At 47.5% G+C, this 20624-nt stretch overlaps 1 protein-coding gene across 1 annotated transcript in view; it reads right to left on the reverse strand.

Moving 5' to 3' along the window:
• The window catches only part of ELOC (elongin C), a 28348-nt gene extending 22323 nt beyond the window's left edge, over positions 1-6025 (reverse strand). The window contains exon 1 of the mRNA XM_039525792.1: positions 5870-6025. The gene's annotated coding sequence lies outside the window, so the exon portion shown is untranslated. The remainder of the gene's footprint in view (positions 1-5869) is intronic.
• Between the last annotated feature and the right edge of the window lie 14599 nt (positions 6026-20624).

A 20624-nucleotide genomic window follows, 5' to 3' on the forward strand; every position in this document is an offset into this window, starting at 1 on the left:
CCGTGGCCAGTGGGAGCTGCGATCGGCCGAACCTGCGGACGCAGCAAGTAAACAAACCAGCCCGGCCCGCCAGGGTGCTTAGCCTGGCAGGCCGAGTGCCAAAGGTTGCCGATCCCTGTACCAGTACATCAATACTCAATGTTTTACCCAGTTAGTGTTATGCATGTGAGAATGAAGACAGTTAAGCCATCTGGTAAATATCAGTGTGCAAGCAGTGGGCCACTTAGCTGGTTCAATAAACCAGCTGTTCTCAACCCTGGCGGTATGCAGATGTCTTTCCGGGGGTACATCAACTCATCTAGATATTTGCCTAGTTTTACAACAGGCTACAGAAAAAAGCACTAGCAAAGTCAGTACAAACTAAAATTTCATACAATAAAATGTTTATATTGCTCTACACACTATACATTATACATTGAAATGTAAGTACAATATTTATATTCCAGCTGATTTATTTTATAATTATAGGGTAAAAAGGAGCAAGTAAACAATTTTTCAGTAACAGTGTGCTGACACTTGTAATTTTATGCCTGATACACAAGTAGTTTTAAGTGAGGTGAAACTTGGGGGTATGCAAGACAAATCAGACTCCTGAAAGGGGTGCAGTAGTCTGGAAAGGTTGAGAGCCACTGAAAAACAGTGAAATATAGATATGCAAAGGCATGTTTACCTGTTCCAGTAAAATAATGGCTACTGTGTCCACTGGATAACAAATTCATAATGACAGCCTACGTAACTAATTTATAGTAATTAAAGACAACTGAGGGCAGATTTTGCCGACAGTAGTTTTAGAATATTAACATCTAGCTATGTTTGCTCCAGCAACATATTACATCTTACTTTTAATGTACTCTATTATATCAATTTTTTCAAGAAACCAAGCAAGTAATATGAATACCTTCACATCAGTAAATTAGCATACAAGTCAAATATGACTCCGAGAGTTCACAGCCCTAAATAAGAAGAGTTTTGTAAATAAATTAGGCACAGCAGAAAGTCCACAGAAAGTGTAGGCCCACTACTTAATGGGGAAAGAGAGCTAACAGCACAGGACATTTAATGAGGCATTTAATGCCCATTTTACTTCAGTCTTCACTATAGAGGTTAACTGAGATCAGATGCCTAGCACAATTAATATTAACAATGAGGGGGAAGGAACAAAATCCAGAATACAGAAAAAACAGGCTAAAGACTATTTAGATAAGTTATATGTATCCAAGTCAATAGGACCTGATGAAATTCGCCCTAGGGTATTTAAGGAACTAGCTGAAGCAATCTTGGAACCATTAGTAATTATCTTTGAGAACTCATGGAGCACACATGAAGTCCCAGAAGACTGGAGAAGGACAAACATACTACCTATTTTTAGAGGGGAAACAAAGAGAACCTGGGAATTATGGACCAGCCAGCCTAACTTTGAAACCTGGGAAGATATAATTATTAAAAAATTTGTAAGCATATCCAGGATAACAGGGTAATAAGTAAAATCCAACATGGATTTGTTAAGAACAAATCATGCTAAACCAACCTAATTTCTGTCACTGACCAGGCTAGTGAATGGGAGGGTAGGGGGGGCGGGAAGCAGTAGACATGATTTATCTTTATTTGAGTAAGACTTTTGATGCAGCCCCACATGACAGTCTCATAAGCGGATCACATTTCCGTAGTTTAGATTAAAGTTACTAGAAGGTGGTTGCATAACTAGTTGGAAAAACAAACAAAAAAAACCACACACTCAAAGTTTATCAATGGTTCATTGTCAAAGAGAGAGGATGACACCCAGCTAGGAGAGGCTGCAAGCACCTTGGAGGACAAGATTAAAACTCAAAGTGACCTCAACAAATTGGAGAGCTGGTCTGAAATCATCAAAATGAAATTCAAAAAAGTGCAAAGTACGGCACTTAGGAAGGAAAAAAAATCTAAGGCACAAATACAAAATGGCCAGGCAATTGCGCTGCTGAAAAGAATCTGGGGAAGTATAGTGGTACGAGCAGGGTCCTAGAGCTCGGGCCCCAGCCCAAGCCCAGAAGTCTACACAGCAATGAAACAGCCCAAGTTGGCTGGCACAGGTTTTTCTTTGCTGTGTAGACGTACCCTACAAGGATAGCTAAGTATTGGATAGGCTTCCCTGTGGAATCCCAGTCACTGGAGCCTTTTAAGAACAGGTTAGACAAACACCTATCAGGGATGGTCTAGGTATACTTGATCCTGCATCTGTGCAGGGGGATGGACTATATGACCTCAAGGTCCCTTCTAGCCCTATGTTTCTACAAAATATTGATCAATAAAAAATAGGCTAGGTGGAGCAGTAGCTTTTCACCTACAAAAGTATAGTTTTAAGTTCTGTTTACATTCTAGGTAATTAAGTTTTAATCTTATTCTAGGTCCCACTGTCATTGGTTTACTTCACATAGTTACCACACAATTTCTTGTAAGTGCATTTACTGCTCAGGAGAAACAGAACTGAAAGATTCACAAAGATATTTAGGTTCCTAACTTCCACTGATTTCAATGGAAGTTGGAGTCTAGATACCTTTGTGTTCTGGGCTTTAGTGCAGATCAGGACTAAAGTATATTAGTAGGGCAGTGCGAAAGAAAATTTGTACATCTATTTGCAATTCAGCTGGCTCAAGGCTGGGGGTGTGGGGTCCAAATACAGCTGGTTGGGGCTCAACGGGGTGAGGGTCTGGGTGCAAGGGTCTCGTCAGGGTAATCCAGGTGCATAGGCCTTGGGGCTTATCACAATGGGGTTTCTTGTGTGTCAGGCTCAGCTGTCAGTGGTCCGAGTGCAGGGGTGGGGGTCTGGATGCGGGAGGAGGGCTGGAGGTGGGGGGGGGGGTCTTGGCAGGGAGGGCCAGATGGTGGAGGCATCCGGATGCACAGGGTTGGGCAGCTGAGGGAGCAGCTCCCCATAGTGACTCGTCCCCCCCATGGCTGAGGAGAGATGGGGACAGGAAGCAGGGGCGGGGGGGAGGAGGGGTGCAGGGGCAGTGGAGGATTCTAGGGGTGGGTCTGACCTGGACCCAGCCACTCCATGCAGGGAAAGTGTGCTCCTTCCCCACCGCCAGCCCAGCCAAGACTAGCCACTGCAGGATAGGAGCCACCACCTGTGGCATCCCAAATCCTGGGTGGGGCTGGGGAGGGCCAGGTGCAGGGAGTAAGTCTTGACAGGGGTGCCCAGAGCTTGGGGGGAGGGTCTGACCCGGCACCAGCCAGGACGCCTTCAGCCCTCCCCTCACAGTGATTTAACTCTCCGTTAGCCTCTCCAGGTGCCTGAAACCACATGCCGCGTTGCTGGGGAAGGATACATGAACACTCTTGCAGCTTCCCTTTGCTTCTCCATCAGAAAGTATCAGAGGGGTAGCCATGTTAGTCTGGATCTGTAAAAGCAGCAAAGAATCCTGTGGCACCTTATAGACTAACAGACGTTTTGCAGCATGAGCTTTCGTGGGTGAATACCCACTTCATAGGATGCAAGTCTTGCATCCGATGAAGTGGGTATTCACCCACGAAAGCTCATGCTGCAAAACGTCTGTTAGTCTATAAGGTGCCACAGGATTCTTTGCTGCTTTCTCCATCAGAAAGTCATTTTTCTTCAGGGATGCAAAGAAATCTGCAAATTCTACTTGCACACAGTTGTGTAGAATTCCCCCATGAGTATTATTTGTAGCATTCTAATTACAAACTGAACACTCAAGTCCAATCTGCCTTCATACAACAGGAGAAGCATGAACAATGATACAGAAATATTGTATTAAGAAAGTCTTCAAAACCAGTTACCGTTTACATAGAAAGTTATATGCATATAGGTGATTTTTGGGAATGTGTGGAAGAATGAAGGGAATGGTCAAAGAAAATGATTGTGCATAAGGAGAAAACTTTTAGTACACTGTTCTATAAATACTCTGCCTTCAATCCTGGTATAAGTTATTTTCTGCCTCCTCATTCAACACAAAATTCTCTCTTGTTTTAAAGTAGCACCTGGCCACCCTTTTATTTCATTATACCAATGCCAAACTCAAGTCTTCCACGCTCCTATTTCTAAGGCACTGTCTATGCAGGGATCTTTATGAAGCTTTTCCCACCTGTACCATTCCCAACTCACTTGATCAGTGGCAGCACTAGTACAGAGAAGGTTCAGATGTTTTCCAGCATTTTTACTACTGTATCAGCTAAAGCCATTCCTCATTGGTAAAAATGCTGAAGTCCTCCAGAGCCTTGTCTATGGTAGGGCTCCCATTGATTCTAACACTGGCTCAGCAAAACTGACATGATTTTTTTTTTTTTTTATTCCTGATATAAATAAAACAGAATGATTGACAGAGGACTGATGATACTAAACTACTCAAGATAGTTAAGACCAAAGCAGATTGTGAAGAACTTCAAAAAGATCTCACAAAACTAAGTGATTGGGCAACAAAATGGCAAATTAAATTTAATGTGGATAAATGTAAAACTATACATACAACATGATGGGGCAAACAGGATGTTAGGAATCATTAAAAGGGGATAGAGAATAAGACTGAGAATATATTATTGCAATACTGTGTACAGATGTGGATATTCTAGCACTAGAAAACGTTCAGAAAAGAGCAACTAAAATGATTAGGGGTTTAGAGAGGGTCCCATATGAGGAAAGATTAAAGAGGCTAGGACTCTTCAGTTTGGAAAAGAGAAGACTAAGGGGGGACATGATAGAGGTATATAAAATCATGAGTGATGTTGAGAAAGTGGATAAGGAAAAGTTATTTACTTATTCCCATAATACAAGAACTAGGGGTCACCAAATGAAATTAATAGGCAGCAGGTTTAAAACAAATAAAGAATGGTGTCCCTAGCCCATTGCCTGTTAGATTCAATGTTCTTATGACTGGCACCTAACAGAAGACCTGCTTCAAGATAAAAAGCATTACATAATGTATATGTAGTTACATAGTGTGAAGGCTAGAAGAATGTACAGTGCATTGCTCAAAGAACATTATGGTATTAGATATCAAGGCAAGAAGAGCCTTGGGCTATATATGATTTTCTCCCTTCCCTCAAGCATGAACCCTGTAGTCTAAATGCTTTTAATAATCTGTAAGTGATCAGAAGTGCATGAAATAAAATAAGAAGGAAAAGTGTGTGGATATTTGTAGTTTCCCTTTAGTGCCAGTCTTCACTCACAAGCTGTAAGACAGATGCTGGATATTGCAACTTGTGAAACAAGACTATCATTAATGAGAAACTTTAGTTTCTCATACATTACTTTACTCCCTATAGATACTTATGAGCATTTAGACTAGCCGATTCAGGTTTAAAAGGAGGGAGACAATCCCATCTATCCAAAGACAAATCTTACTTTGGTATCTAAGCACCGTAACCTATTTTAAAAAGGTTCCTAAATTCCTCCATCTTTGGGATTTTTATAACGGGATTATTTCCTTCCCCTCAGGGATGGGAGGGGAAGAAGGAGGCTCCCTCATTGGGTGGAGGAAGCAGTCAAAGCAGAGCAATGGTTATAGCACTGCTTTAAAGAGGGTTTTTGTTGGCGGTGTGTGGAATCCAACGAGAGTGTTACAGACACATGGGAAGGGAGTGAAATCCCCCTGCCCCACCCCTGAGCCTCCCTCAGGCCGCCCCGAGCCCTAAACACGCCCCCAGCCTCCCCCTCCCAGGGATGAGTAATAAGATTTCCGCCCAGGGGGTGGCCGCGTCTCGGAGCGGGGCCCGGGCCCTGGCCCTGGCCCGCTAGCAGAGGGCGAAGCCCGCTCCTCACTCGGGGGAAAGGCGGCGGCGACCCTCCTCCCCCCGGAGACGAAACGAGCGGGCGGGGGCAGCCTCTCAGCTCGCGCCCCGTCCCCTCCAGCCGGCCGCGGCGGGGACTCACTTGTGTCAGCTTCGCTGCCTCCGCTCCCTGCTCGCAGGGCCCCCTGTTCCGGGCCAGCTGCCTCGCAATCACTTCCGATAGGTCAAAGGTTAGCGCCGCCTGCCGCCACCGTAGGGACAGGCAGCGTTCTAGCCTCCTGCCCTTGGGCGGTTTACCAAGCCCAGGTCCCAGCATGCCATGGGCCACGGCAGCCCGTGTCAGCAGGAAGTATTGCATGCTGGGAGATGTAGTTCAAACTAAGCACTCTGGAGTCTGCTAGAAAGGGCTGCTCCACCACGGTGGAAATAAGGGTAGGTAATGGAGGGCAGTGTTGTGTCCCCAGTTGGTGGATGGCTGTATTGCCAGCCCCAGCTAGCCAAAGCACATGAGTCCAGCGTTCAGCCCAAAAAATAAACACTGGCTTCAAAAAATTCCCAAAGATTTTAAGAATAATACATTTGGGTTCTTTTTATTTGCCATCTGGTTTATCAACCTTTAGGGCTCACATCTAAGATTAGCCTCTTAAAGTTGGCAGGACAACTCCCACCTTTTCATATTCTCTGTATGTATATATATCTCCTCACTATATGTTCCATTCTATGCATCCGATGAAGTGGGCTGTAGCCCACGAAAGCTTTTGCTCAAATAAATTTGTTAGTTTGTAAGGTGCCACAAGTACTCCTTTTTGCGGATACAAACTAACATGACTGCTACTCTGAAACCATGAATTGTTCAGTTTAGAAAAGAGACTACTACGGTGGGATATGATAGAGGTCTATAAAATCATGAATGGTATGGTGAAAGTGAATCAGGAAGTGTTATTTACATAACAAGAACCACGGGTCACCTAATGACATCAATAGGCAGCAGGTTTAAAACAAACGTAAGAAAGTACTTCTTCACACAACACATAGAACTCATTGCCAGGAGATGATGTGAAGGCCAAAAGTATAACTGGGTTCAAAATAGAATTAGATAAGCGTCAGAGCCCATAATGTAGGCTGTATGACCTTGTGGTTGGAGCCACGAATAGAGTAAGGATCAGGAACAGGAACAAAGCATAATAGCAGGAACAGGAACCAGTTAAGGAAGTAGGGACTTAGTCTCAGAGGTCTGAGCAGCAACAGATCTAGTAACTAGATGCATATGATGAGCCGGCTCCCAAGAGCTTTATTTGGGCCCACAACCCTCCAATTGATCAGATAGTACAGAGTCCCTCTGCACATTTGAGAGTCCAGGATATTATGAACGAGATACTCCTCATGGTCTTGAAGTTGGGGTAGAGGTGGCGTACACCACTCGAGGAATAGATTGCCAAGGAAAGGCATCAGCAGGGAGACATGGAAGACTGGATGGATCTTGCAAGATGGAGGGAGTTGTAATTCAAATACCACTGGATTGATCTGCCAAGTAATAGTGAAAGGGCCTGCAAACTGATGATCTAATTTGTGTGCAGTTCTGCTCTCTGTAGGTGTTTTGTGAACAGTCACACTTTCTGGCCTACCTTTAAAGGCAGACTTCTTGGTGGTGTTTGTCAGCATTGGGTTTGCAGGCAGTCTTGACCATTTCCCAGTGCTCCGTTAGTTTGGCTTGCATTTCATATATAATCTGTACTAGATCGAAGGCAGTGGGAACCATTGTTGACAACGGAATGGAAAGGTGGAAACAAGGATGAAAACCATAGTTGGAGTAGAAGTAGATCAGTAGCTGGATCAAGTAGGGGTTCTCAACCTTTTCTTTCTAAGGCCCCCCCAACATGTTATAAAAACTCCAGAGCCCACCTGTGCCACAAAAACTGTTTTTCTGCATATAAAAGCCAGGTCAGGCATTACGGTGTAGCAAGCAGGGCAATTGCCCAGGGCCCCATGCCACAGGGGATCCCACAAAGCTAAATTGCTCAGGCTTTGGCTTCAGCCTGTGGTGGCGGGGCTCAGAGCCCGGGGCTTCCCTTTCTGTCCTGGGCCCCAGTGAGTCTAATGCCGGCCCTGCTTGGTGGACCCCTAACCTGTTCATGGCCCCCCAGGGGCCTCGGATCCCTGGTTGAGAACTGCTGAGGTAGAGAATGTTCTGTGTTGTTGTATGTGAATTCAGAAAGCAGGAGTAATGCAACCCTCAGTTTTGACAGTGGTTCAAGAAGCAGTGCAGGTATTATTTGAGCATCTGATTGATCCCTTCCGATTGCCCATCCGTATGTGGTAAATGCCTGGGGCTGGACATCTAGGAGGTTAAACATCTCCTTCCAGAACCTGGATATGAATTGGGAGCCACAGTCTGTGGTAAGATGGGTGCAGAGGCCATAGAAGGTAGAGTGGTAGAGGATCTGTGTAACTAGAAGCAATAGTTTCAGTGGTTTCCATAGTTGTGAGATGTGTGAATGGTACAAAATGGGCCGTTTTGGTGAGTTAGTTTACAAGAGTCAGTATGGTGTTGTGGCCTTAGATTCAGGCAGTTCCACTATAAAAATCAAGGGTTATGTGTGACCAGGGCCAGGAAAAGGACACAAATGGCATCAGGAGGCTAAAAGTCCTGCTTGGAGGGAGGAGTTGTTCAAGCACAGGTGTCGCAAGACCGATGTAGGACTAAATGTCATCCTGCATTTGTGGCCACCAGAATGAGCGGGCTACAATGTGTAAAGTCTTGGATTGCCCAAAATGACCTGCCTGGGGGTATCATGATATATGCGCAGCACTTCTAGTCTTGGGGAACAGCTGGGGACATATAGGTGGCCATTGACATAGATGAGGTTGTTGATCCAGGAATAGTGGCATAAGGTGATACTGGAGAGACCCTCTGTGGAGGAGGTTATGAATTTAGAAAAAGGATCATTAGGGAGGGCTTCTGAAAACATGGTAAAAAAGTCTGAGGATACAGACCCACAAATGAAATGGCATGGTTTTAATATGCCAGATGATGGTTCTTTGGCATTAGATGGTTCTGTATAGTATTCCTCTTTTCGTGAGAGGGCATCAGCTTTGCCATTTCTGTTGCCTGGATTATATGTGATTGTGAAATTGAATTTTGGGAAGAGTAGGACCCAGTGCAACTTCTGGTGATTCAGCGCCTTAGCAGATCTCAGGTATTCTTGATTCTTGTGGTTGGTTAAGACTAGGATGGGTTGTTTGACCCACTCATGGTAGTGTTGCCAAGTCTCCAATCCAGGCTTGCTGGTAACTAACTCCTTGTCTGCTGTTTCATAATTGTGTTTGCTCAGGGTGAGTTTTTGTGAAAAATATGCATGTGGATGCATCTCATGCTGGGGCCCCATTTCTTGGGATAGTACCACTCCAATGGCTACCTCAGAGGCATCAGCCTCAAGGATAAAGGGTTGGTTAGGAACAAGGTGGACCAGCACTGGGGCAGATGAAAGCTATCTTCAGGTCTTTGAAGGTCTGGTGGTCCTCTAGGGGCCAGTAAAACCTTGCAGGTTTGCAGAGGATGTCAGTGAGAAGTTTGGAATAAATTTGTAAAAGTTGGCAAACTCCATAAACCTCTGGATGTCTTGGATGCTCTGGTATTCAGCTGAAACCTGCATTGCAGATGCCTTCTGAGGGACTATCCATAGTCCATCTTCTGACAGAATGAACCCCAAAATTCAACAGATGATTGGTCAAACACACACTTTTCCAGTTTTGCATACACCCTGTTCTGATACAATGATGTGAGAACTTCACGGACATGGTGGCCATGCTTTGCTCAACTACTGGAATAGATTAAGATATGATCTAGATATGCCACCACATACTGGTATAAGATATCTCAAAATATGTCATTGATCAGATGCTTGAAAGTTGCAGGAGCATTAGTGAGTCCAAAGGGCATTACCAAATACTGAAAGTGGCCATATTTTGTTTCTAAAGGCTGTCTTCCACTTGTGCCTGGCCCTGATTCAAACTGGATAATATGTTCCTTTAAGGTTCAGTTTAGTAAACACCCTCACTGACTGTACTCAGTCCAGGAGATTGGGAATTAATGGTAAGGGGTACTGCATATAGTTATTTGGTTAAGTGCCCTGTAATCTACATAGAGCGTTAGAGAGCCAACTTCCTTCTTCACAAAATGTACCAGGATGCCTGCATGGGAAGTGGAGGAGCCGATAAAACCTTGAGCTTGGTTTTCCTGGAGGTACTCCCTTCACACTTCTAGCTCTGGTGTAGATATAGTTTATATATGCCCAAATGGAACCAGGCTGAAGGTTCCAGAGTGGCTTTGGCTTAGTTTCTTCAGCAGAGGTCCACAAACTGGGGCACACCCCACTAGGGGGGGCATGGAGAATGTTTGGGGGGGTGCAGTGGGGCCCGGCCCAGCCCCTACGGCCGGTGGGGAGGGAGTGCCACCCAACCCCTCTCCGGCCCTGCCCCCAGCCCCGGCCCTGGCCCCCAACTGCGGCTTTCTCTTCCGCTCCCGGCCCCACCCCCAGGCCACAGCTCCATTCCCGGCCCCTGCTGTGGCCCCAGCCTCGGCCCCCTTGCCTCTGTCCATGCCCTGCCCCCGAGCTGCAGCCCACTCCCGGGGGAAAGGGGCCAGACAGGGGTGGGAGTGGGGGCATGACCGTGAAAAGTTTGGTGAGCACTGTTCTAGGGTCTCAAGAATATAATGCTCCCTACACAAGCTCAATAGGAAGGCAATGACACACTGGGCCCATAGAATATGGGGATCATGATAAATGATCTGTGGTGCCCCTCAAATCAGGGTGAAATATGAGGAGCACCTAGTATCCCTAGTTATAGATCAGGACTCCATTGTGCTAGACCAGATACAAACACAGAAAAAAAAGGTGGTCCTTGCCTCAAGGAGCTTACAAGAATAAGATGAGACAACAGGTGGATGCAGATAGGCAGGAGAGTACAAGAAAATAGTGATCAGTATGAACAGTATTTTTTTGTAGGCATCATAGCAAAGGAGAGTTTTAAAGAGGGATTTGCAGGAGAATAATGAGGTAGGTTTACAGCTGTTTATAGGGTACTCCTCCCAAGTGTGAGGGAGGGACTTTGGTCGAAAAGGGATTTTGGCAACTTTGGTCAGCACTGCTGACTGGGCCATTAAAAGTCCAGTCAGTGGTGCAGTGGGGCTAAGACAGACTCCCTACCTGCCGTGGCTCTGTGTGGCTCCTGGAAGCAGTGGCATGTCCCGCCTCCAGCTGCTATGCCTAGGGGCAGCCAGGGGACTCCACATGCTGCCCCCACCAAGTGCCAGCTCCACAGCTCCCATTGGCTGGGAACCACAGGGGTGGTGCCTGTGGACAGGGCAGTGCACAGAGCTGCCTGGCCACGCCTCTGCATAGGAGCCAAAGGCATGGGGGGAGGAGGAGATATGCCCCTGCTTCCAGGAGCTGCTTGAAGAAGTAAGCACTGCCTGGAGCCTGCACCCCTGACCCCTTCCCATGCCCCAGCCCTAATCCCCCTCTGAACTCCTTGATCCCAGCCCAGAGCACACTCCTACACCCCCAAACACACCTCATCCCCAGCCCCATCCCAGAGTCTGCACCTGAAGCTGGAGCCCTCACCCCCCCCAGCTCTACCCCCTACCCCACCCAGAGCCCCTTCCTGAACTCTGAACCCCTCAGCCCCAGCCTGGAGCCTCCTCCTGCACCCCAAATCTCTCATCCCCAGCCCCAGAACAGAGCTTGCACCCCCAGCTGTAGGTTTCACCCCCTCACACACACCCCAACCCCTTGTCCCAGTTTGGAGCCCCCTCCTGCACCCTGAACCCCTCATTTCTGGCCCCACCCCAGAGCTCTCAGCTCCATAATATATAATTGGAGCTATACCAATCTCCTAGAACTGGAAGGGACCTTGAGGTCATTGAGTCCACTGCCTTCACTAGCAGGACCAAGTACTGATTTTTGACCAGATTCCTAAGTGGCCTCCTCAAGGATTGAACTCAGAACCCTGGGTTTAGGAGGCTAATGCTCAAACCACTGAGCTATCCCTCCTCCTCAAGCACATGCTATTTTTTCACAGTGTAGAGGCATTTTGGTGTTTCCTAACTTTTGAGTACTTGATGGTGCAACCTTAATGATGTTCTTTTAATGTAGGGTTTTTTTGGTCTGTAATAAAGAAAACAGCATATAGCAAAACAATAAAACCTGCAACCTGGGTGGGAGCCTATGCTTGAATTAGCTAATTCAGTTTAAAATACACTTTTATTTGTCATTTAGACAGACCCAAAGAGAGAACTTTAAAGTAGCAACATGGCTCCCAGAACAATTTTGTTCAACCTCTAGTTGAAGGTCATCTCTATTGGGAACTGCTTTTTGCTGGTCCTTTGATGGTTGCTTCTGCTATAAATTTCACAGTAGTTAATTTTACTGATATAAAGAAGTTTAATGACCCAATTCAGCTTCCTTTCAAGAAGTATCAACATCACAAAAGGAAACAGAACTGGCATTAAGTGGCACTTTCCCCCCTGTAAAAGCAGAAACTAGGACTGAATGAGCAGAGACTAAATTACCCTCTCATCAGTTGTCAGAGGTGTAGTTGATGGGGCAGGCAGTACAGAGAAGCTTTCACTGTCAAATCCTGTGTGATGCCCGTTCTGTGGATAGAGGACTTAATTCAATGTCTTTCACAAGAATAAATCCAGCATCTTTCAAAATCACTAAATCCAGATAAAATTAACAGAAACAGAAGTTTCTTTTCTTCCAGTTGTTGGGATAGTTGAACTATACATTATATGTTAACAGTCCTGTTCACACTACAGTTAAAGCAACCATAGTAGAGGCTCCGAGTTGTGTCCCACAGTGTTTTAATTTTCTTGTGCAGAGGAACATAATTATACTACCACCCTGAACAGTCTTGGCACCACAAATGAAGATTTATCTATATTAGGCAACTAGGTCAACTCTTTAGATATGGAGTTAGCTAACCCTGACCTAACCATGAGGCCTTTTCCCTCATGTAGACTCAGGGTAACACATTTTCCCTTGATTCAGCTGACCAAGGTCAGCTCTAGGCTCCCCATTAACCTCAACATCTCTTTCCTAATTTATATACAAATCCTGAATTGTAATCAGGGCCGGATTAACCATTAGGCTAATAAGGCTATAGCCTTAGGCCAGGGGTGGGCAAACTACGGCCCGTGGGCCACATCCAGCCTACTAGCCAATTTAATCTGGCCCTCGAGCTCCTGCTGGGGAGCGGGATTTGGGGCTTGCCCCGCTCCTGTGCTCCAGCTGGGGAGCAGGGTTGGGGGCCACTGCGCACCCCACGGCTCTGCGTGGCTCCCAGGGGCAGCGGCATGTCCCCCGTCTGGCTCCTACATTTAGGGGCAGCCAGGGGGCTCCACACGCTGACCGTGCCCCAAGTACTGCCCCCGCATCTCCCATTGATCAGGAACTGTGGCCAATGGGAGCTGCAGGGGTGGCACCTGCGGACCGGGCAGCGTGCAGAGCTGCCTGGCCTCACCTCCATGTAGGAGCCGGAGTGTGGACATGCTGCTGCTTCCGGGAGCTGCTTGAGGTAAGCGCTGCCTGGAGCCTGCATCTCTGAGCCCCTCCCGTGCCCCAATCCCCTTCCCTAGCCCTGATCTCCCTCCCATCCTCAAAACCTCCCGATCCCAGCCTGGAGCACCCTCCTGCATCCCAAACCCCTCATCCCCAGCCCCAGCCCAGAGCCTGCACCCCTAGCCGGAGCCCTCACTCCCCCACCCCCGCACCCCAACCCTCTGCCCCAGCCAGGAGCCCCCTCCCACACCCATAACTCCTCATTTCTAGACCTACCTCAGAGCCCGCATCCCCAGCCAGAGCCCTCACCCCTCCCATGCCCCAACCCCCTGCCCCAGCCCTGATCCTCCTCACCTTCCAAACCCCTTGGTCCCAGCTTGGAGCACCCTCCTACACCCCAAATCCCTCATCCCCAGCCCCACCCAAGAGCCCACACCTCCAGCTGGAGCCCTCAACCCCCCTCAGTGCCCCAACCCCCTGCCCCAACCTGGAACCCTCTTCCGCACCCTGAACTCCTCATTTCTGGGCCCACCCCAGAGCCCACACCCCCAGCCAGAGCCCTCACCCCTTTCTGCACCCCAACACCAATTTCATGAGCATTCATGGCCCACCATACAATTTCCATACCTAGATGTGGCCCTTGGGCCAAAAAGTTTGCCCACCACTGCCTTTGGACCTCCTATTTTCAGGCCCTACTAATCAGGCAGGGGCAACGGCCAGGGCTGGGTGAGGGGAGGGAGCGACCTTGCTCATGTAGTTCTGCTGGAGCGCTCCTGCCAGCAGGAAAGGCAAAGCAGCCCCATGTGGCTTGGAAGGAGCTCAGCCAGAAGCCTGCTGCTTCTGCTCCCTCCAGTGTGCATCTCCCCAAGCTGCAGGAACACACTGCCAGGTATCCAGTTAACACTGGTGACCGGACACTAAAAATCCGGTTACCACAGGAACCCATGCTAGCTGTGGGTGTAGTTTAAGCAGGCATTGTCCTCCAGCTCCTCCCACCCCCGATTTCTCCAGGGCTCTGCTTAGCTGTCAGGGAGGGAAGAAGCACTCTCTCCAAAGCTGAGGCTGGCAGGCAGCTCCAGGACACTGTCTCCTGGGTCCTAGTGCCCATCACTGTTATCTTCTATGTGTGCTGGGTCCCATTTCTGGACAACTGGTGAGTTCCTGTGGCAGGGGGAAGAGGCAGTACCAGAGCGGTAGGTACCAGAGCTTGCACAGAACCTGCACACACTCTGTCCAGCTCCAGCCAGAACTATTGCCCCTCCAATGTATAAGGAACAAATTCCCACACATTTGTAGGAAAAACAAAACAAAACAAAACATCCCATTCTGGATACCAGTACTTTAACTTTTACAGTACCTTCCATCGAGGGGCTTCAGATTTGTGATGCACTGTGTTCAATACTGTATTGAACTGTACTAAAAATCAAATAAATCCAATTTTTTTCTTTGATGTATTTTTCTGTACTGGGATGCACAGGCAACCAAGTTCTTTCTTTATGCTCAGCCTAGTTCCACGGGCCAACACATCTTTGTACTTTTAAGGGATTGCAAAAGCACTGGAGGAAGGTCAACACACAATGTTGTAGGTTTCTCCCTTCCCTCGCTCTCAAGGATTTTAAATCCACTTCTTAGCAGGCTATGATAGAAAGACTGGCTGAATAGGCTAAAGGCAGGTTCTGTCCATTTGCTGGTTCTCTAGCAGTTCTTCAATCCATCATAAAAGTACCTCACATTTAATTTCTTTTGAGTTTAATTCAAAAAACTTAAAGCTAAATAAGCCTGAAGTTAGTCCTCATTTTTCTGCCCCAATTCAGACTAATGTCAGAGAAAAACTTAGCTTTTTGTTTGGGTGCAGCAGAGTTAGATACTTTATTTTGTTTAGCAGCTATAACAGGGAGAGAGTGCACTAGGACATAGGGTCTTTTTTTTTAGACAGGTTTCTTAACAGGTAAACAATTACAGCAAGCATTTATACTTTTGTTAAAGACAATAATAAGCAACAGCTGCATTTTGTTTATACATAGGTCATTCTGATATTTTGTTTTTCTTCATATTGTATTATTTACACAAGGTCGAAAAACAACTTCTCACACAGTTCTTTTCCACTCGCCTCACACAATCCTCGCTTCTACAAATCTCACGTTATTAGGGTTACAGCTAGCCTAACTCTGGCTAACAGAGACTGTCATGCATTAAGATCCCCTACAAATCCCTGTCAGTTCTTTCTGTACTTCCACACTAACTTCTTTCCCAAGTGGAAAATGTTGGATAAGCATGGAATGTGTGCGATTCAAAAAGGGAATGAGAACCCAGGCCAATTCCTGCTGACAATTACACCTGTGTAGCCTTATTGACTTCAGGGAGAAGAGATTTTTGCACAAGAATAGATTTTGGTCCCTTCTGCTTTTTCACACCTCATATAAGCATCTCATTCACTTTCCTCCCCTAAACTCTGAGCACTTTAAGGGAAAAAAAAATAAGCAAGGACTGCTTGATTTACACATGCAAATGAAACAGGATTCCCTTAATTCTACGCTAGTCTTAAACAAACACCAGACCTGATGTAAAGGGGCGGCTCTATGTTTTTTGCCGCCCCAAGTACAGCAGTCAGGCAGCCTTCGGTGGCGTTTCTGTGGGAGGTCTGCTGGTCCTGCGCCTTCATCGTACTCACCGCTGAATTGCCGCCAAAACCGCGGGACCGGCAGACCTCCCGCGGACATGCCTGACTGCCTGACTGCCGCCTCACAGCGACCGGCAGCCCGCCCCCTGCGGCTTGCTGCCCCAGGCACGCGCTTGCTGCGCTGGTGCCTGGAGCCGCCCCTGTTGATGTAAGAAGGGTGTCACTACAGCAACCTTGGTTGGATTGTTCTTTTGAAAGCTCCTTAATGGTTCTTTTAAGATGGTGATTTTCAGTTAAGTCTTTTTGTTGGGGAGGGGGGACGGGGCAGGGAACACAACAGGGAATAGCTCTGTTTTGTCAACTCCTAGTCTTTCAAAAGCTGAAAGGCTTTAAGTTAAGTTTGTTTAATGTTTGTACAGTGATTTTGAAGAGCTAACATAGTACAGAAGTGCTAAATATTATGACTGGACTGTAGTAAGAGGAGGCCCTGAGATATAAACCTTGGTATCAAGGCTTGGTATAAGGCCTGAGGCCTGAACTGAAGTAGTGGTCAAGACTTTGCTAACATAAAGCAAAGTTAAGCTGTGAGCCAGAGGTAGGCCCTGCTCACAGAAGCTAGCAAGGAAAGGACTGATGCTGCAAGAAGATACGTACCTAGAAGGTACTGAACATTCACATACTTGCACATTCCACACAGATAATAAAGAACAGGCTGGCCCATCCCAATGACAGGGGCAAAAGGGTAATATGATGGATAGAGTTGTTTTGATCGAACCAACATGTACAAGGTAGAAGGCGGCACCTAAATACGTAGAAAGGTTGAACCTTGCTGCGTAGAGGGGTGGCCCCTCAATACGTCAGGTGTGATGTGTAACTTGTTTGTATCTGTGTATAAGAATGCATTCCTGGGGCAGTGTCTTTGTCCGGCCTAGGGGGCAGTGGAAAGTCCCGCCACTGACTGAGCCGGGTCCATTGCCAAGAGGCACCTATTAGTAGTATGCCCGGTAGACTAAGTAATCTACGGGGAACTGCAGTCTGTGTCCGAGGTCGCAATAAACCTAGTCGACGTGACTTTGCATCTTACTAGACTCTGTGGTTATTGGGGGTTCTCGTTGGGTCTGCTGTGTCAGCTATCTGCGCAGAGCTGGGGAGCACACAGAGGGAACACACGCACGCAGCTGAGTGATATCAACATTGGAGAGAGCAGAGCACCACACCGGTACCACTCTGACAACATGGACAACCATCTAAAGATCTGTGTCACTTCTAGCTGTTACCTTTTTCTTACAGAAAGCTTAAAACAAACAAATGCAAACTGTAGGGGGCTAGTGCACACAATTCATGCTTAAAAAACCTTATGTCAGAGCTGCTGATCACACATTCTAGAATAGATAATACTTAGTCCTGCCATGAGTGCAGGGGGACCAGACTAGATGATTTCTCGAGGTCCCTTCCAGTCCTATGATTCTAATTGTGGAAGAGCTTGGTGACAGAATAGCCTGATGTGGTCAATCACTGGAGATTAACTACACAATCTGTGTATCATCCCACAAATAATATTTGGGTTCAATGTGAAAACAGTAATTTATTGTCCTCAGCTAGTGCAACACTGGGAGGCAGCTTTCAGAGCAAGACAGCCTAAAATACAATGCTGCCTAATGTAATTTCCCCACTACTACTTCCTCTACTCCAGTGGATTTTACACCTGAGTGGTTTTCTTTTACACAATAAAAGCTGGTTGCTTCCCAGACTGCAGTCAGAGTGAGATAGGGTATGTGGTGTAAAATCCATAGCTTGGGGGAAACACCTGCAGGGCTTGGCTTTGCACCATGCCCTGTGGAGAGATGAGCGTAGAAGCACAAGGTTGGAAGAAGTGAGCAGGATGGGGAATGTTGCAGTGTTCATCCTCATACAGATGAGCACTCCACTACTTAGGAGGAAGGAGGCCTAAGAGAAGGACAGTGTAGCATCCCTCGTGCTACCTCTTACCCAGAAGTATCTGTTTGAAGAATTGAGTGTAGTGACAGAAGAATACATTTGTTAATTTTACATAAATAAATATGTAAATATGTATGTACAGAAATGTTTGATGACTTCATAATTTTTTTTGCAATGTGTAATTCATACTTAGGCCCTTCCCTCCAATTAGCCTTAAGCCCCTCATAACCTTAATCCGCCCCTGGCTGTAATGGGTCTCTCCAAGATGACTGTAATTGAAATGTAGCTAGCACATTATTAAAGTTCTCTTCTTAATGTTCATAGCACTCGGCTTTCAGACTGTTGGCAAACAGTTGTTACAAAAATGCACTAGGTCACTGGTTTGATACAAGTGTGAAAAACGTGAGCCCGATCCTGTGCATCACAGAAGTTAGTGGGAGTTGAAGTCACATAGCACTTGGTAGGTTTAGAAAAGCTCTTCCCAAATAACCCTGCAGACACTAGGGCTAAGCCTGTACAATTGAGCGAAGAAGCCAACGGGACTGGGTTTCCAATGGCTTGAATGGGATTAGGATGGGGTGGGCAAACTACGGCCCGCAGGATTGCTCCCCATGGTGCCGCAGGCCCTGCGCTGCTCTCAGAAGCAGCTGGCGGCAGAGGGCTTCGTGCGTTGCCATTGCCTCCAGGCACCACCCCCCGCAACTCTCATTGGCCAGGAACGGGGAACTGCGGAGCTTTGGGGGAGGTACCTGGAGGTGTGGCAAGGGCAGTGCGCAGAGCCCTGTGCCACCCCTCCCCCAGGGGCTGCGCAGGGATGTGATTCCAGCCGCTTCCCAGAGTGGTGTGGTGTGGGGCCAGGGAAGGCATGCAGGGGGCCTGCCCTGCTCCGGTGCGCACCGTTGCCACCCCGAAACTGCTTTAGGTAGTGGCGCCAGGCTGAAGCCCAAACCCCTCCTGCACCCCACCCCCCAACTCCCTGCCCTAAGCCCCCTTCCTGCACCTTGCACCCCTCCTGCACCCCAACCGCCTGCCCTGAGCCCCCTTCTGCACCCTACACCCCTCCTGCACCCCAACCCCCTGCCCTGAGCCCCCGCTGCACCCCGCACCCTTCCTGCTCCCCAACCTGTGGCTGGATAACCGTACTCAGAGAGTAATTAATGGTTCCCAATCCTGCTGGAAAGGTATAACAAGTGGGGTTCCGCAGGGGGTCTGTTTTGGGACTGGATCTGTTCAAGATCTTCATCAGCGACTTAGATATTGGCATAGAAAGTACACTTATTAAGTTTGCAGATGATACCAAACTGGGAGGGATTGCAACTGCTTTGGAGTATGGGGTCATAATTAAAAATGATCTGGACAAATTGGAGAAATGGTCTGAGGTAAACAGGATGAAGTTTAATAAAGACAAATGTAAAGTGCTCCACTTATGATGGAACAATCGGTTTCACACATACAGAATAGGAAGAGACTGTCTAGGAAGGAGTACGGCAGAAAGGGATCTAGGGGTTATAGTGGACCACAAGCTAAATATGAGTCAACAGTGTGATGCTGTTGCAAAAAAAGCAAACATGATTCTGTGATGCATTAACAGGTGTGTTGTGAGCAAGACACAAGAAGTCATTCTTTAGCTCTACTCTGCACTGGTTAGGCCTCAACTGGAGTATTGTGTCCAGTTCTGGGCACCACATTTCAAGAAAGATGTGGAGAAATTGGAGAGGAAAGAGAGAGAGAAATTGGAGAGAAAAGCAACAAGAATGATAAAAGGTCTAGAGAACATGACCTATGAAGGAAGGCTGAAAGAATTGGGTTTGTTTAGTTTGGAAAAGAGAAGACTGAGAGGGGACATGATAGCAGTTTTCAGGTATCTAAAAGGGTATCATAAGGAGGAGGGAGAAAACTTGTTCATCTTAGCCTCTAAGGATAGAACAAGAAGCAATGGGCTTAAACTGCAGCAAGGGAGGTTTAGGTTGCACATTAGGAAAAAGTTCCTAACTGTCAGGGTGGTTAAACACTGGAATAAATTGCCTAGGGAGGTTGTGGAATCTCCATCTCTGGAGATATTTAAGAGTAGGTTAATACATGGCTATCAGGGATGGTCTAGACAGTATTTGGTCCTGCCATGAGGGCAGGGAACTGGACTCGACAGGGCTGGCTTTATTAACTGCAGGGCCCGATTCGAATACCTGGCGGCGGTCGGGGGCTTTGGTGGCACTTCCAGGTCTTCTGTGGCATCAGAGGCTCCCCTGCCACCAAAATGCTGCCGAAGACCCCGGAGCGGAACGCCGCTGGGTGAGTAAAAAAAAAAAAATTAAAAAGGCACCTAAGATGCAGGGCCCTCCAGGGCCTTCCAGGGAATTGGCCAAATCGGCCTAAAGCCGGCCCTGGGACTCAATGACCTCTCGAGATCTCTTCCAGTCCTAGAATCTATGAATCCCAACCCCCTTCCCTGAGCCCCCTCAAACACCCTGCACCCTTCCTCTGCCCCAATTCCTTGCCCTGAGCCTGGTCCTGCACAGCGCACCCCCTCCTGCACCCCAACACCCTGCCCTGCCCTGCCCCTGCATACAATTTCCCCATCCAGATGCGACCCACAGCCCCAAAAGTTTCCCCACTCCTGGATTAGGCTGTCTGCGAGGCGTCGCTCCCTCATTAGATGGGAACCAAAGCTACAGGGCTGCGGGAGGTCTGGGTTTCTCAGCCTGGAAGCGCTCGGCTCCGGAGGAGCGTTACTATTGGAGGGGGAGAGGCAGCTGGCCCAATCCCCTGCAGCGAGGGAG

This window comes from Mauremys reevesii, linkage group 2, assembly GCF_016161935.1.
Source record: "Mauremys reevesii isolate NIE-2019 linkage group 2, ASM1616193v1, whole genome shotgun sequence".
NCBI lineage: Eukaryota > Metazoa > Chordata > Testudines > Geoemydidae > Mauremys > Mauremys reevesii.